This window comes from Nilaparvata lugens, chromosome 3 (genome assembly GCF_014356525.2).
Source record: "Nilaparvata lugens isolate BPH chromosome 3, ASM1435652v1, whole genome shotgun sequence".
Lineage (NCBI taxonomy): Eukaryota > Metazoa > Arthropoda > Insecta > Hemiptera > Delphacidae > Nilaparvata > Nilaparvata lugens.
This window is the reverse complement of record NC_052506.1, coordinates 98,246,871-98,248,152: the sequence shown is the minus strand read 5'-3', so window position 1 is coordinate 98,248,152 and position 1,282 is coordinate 98,246,871. Positions and strand designations below refer to the sequence as shown.

The window sequence follows — 1,282 nt, the reverse complement described above, 5'->3', positions numbered from 1 at the left end:
TTTCCCTCATAAATTTCACTTGACATTCATTTTAAGTTTTGGAATTATATGAACACTTTGACAAGTTGTGTGGTCATTTCACTTCTTTGTCCTGGAGTAAGAAATACTTGATTGATTCATGATAATAGGGATGGAATTAATCAATAATTGATTTGTAGTATTCAAAATTGTATAAATTTCTCTCAAGTATTATTCTTTGTAAGCTACATCTCTTTTTGTTCGTTTGATTCTACCGTTGTATGACATATGATTTACATACTGATTGCACATTTTTAAATTTCATAATTTAAAAGACATTATCAATAAACATTGCAAAATCAAAAAATTGTGCCGTGACCAGGATTCGAACCTGGGTTACTGCGGCCACAACGCAGGGTCCTAACCACTAGACGATCACGGCTTGATGGAAACCAACAGTTGGTCTAAGTACAAGAGCTGTACAATCTGCAACTGTGAAGCGAATTTAATTAGAGCACTTCACGGTGTGCTGGTCAACAGTTTATAGCTGCAGTTCGATTGTAAAAACGCTGGAGGAAAGTGGACTGAGGCGGAAACAAGGAGTGGATCGGTCGAGATGCGCGGTGAAGACTCACAGTAGAGAGCGGAGCTTTCCTTTCCAGACAGGATAGGATCAACTGACTATAGTGAGGTTCAAGTTATAATGGCATTGTACGATTAGCAATGGTATTGCTATCCTTGTCTATCATTCAACAAAGCGGATAGCGCTATCTCTTTCTCGCTTTGCTCTGTTGCCAGATTGTCTTTTAACAATGTAGAATTATGAAATTAATTAACAAAATATTTTATTTTAATTATGAAAATTCGCTGAGAGAGTGGAGCTTTCCTTTCCAGGCAGGATCAACTGACTATAGTGAGGACTACGTTATATTGGTAGCGTTTGATCAGCAATGGTATTGCTATCATTCACCAAAGCGGATAAGCGCTATCACTTTCTCACTTAGCTCTGTTTTTTATGTCGATTTTATAAGATTGTTTTTTACAATGTCGAATTAATAATTAATTAACAAATTTTTCATCTCAATTATGAAAATTTATTATGAAATTATTGAAAAGTATAATTTCTTGCTTCATAAAATTTAATTGATTATTTCAAACGAGAATGAACAGTTAATATTACATCAATAAACCTGTATCAGCTACCGTCTTTAAAAGGCATTGACAAGACAGAGGATCGGCAACGTTGTTCTTCTATCTTTCTCCACTGCCATTATAACGTGGACCTCACTATAGTTACTTGTTACGAAATAGATATGCGAAATCA

General features: G+C 35.0%; 1 non-coding gene across 1 annotated transcript; it reads right to left on the bottom strand.

The window, feature by feature from the left end:
* Positions 1-328: 328 nt before the first annotated feature.
* Trnah-gug lies at positions 329-400 on the bottom strand. The gene has a single exon. It is a non-coding gene; the product is annotated as a tRNA-His (tRNA).
* Positions 401-1,282: the final 882 nt, after the last annotated feature.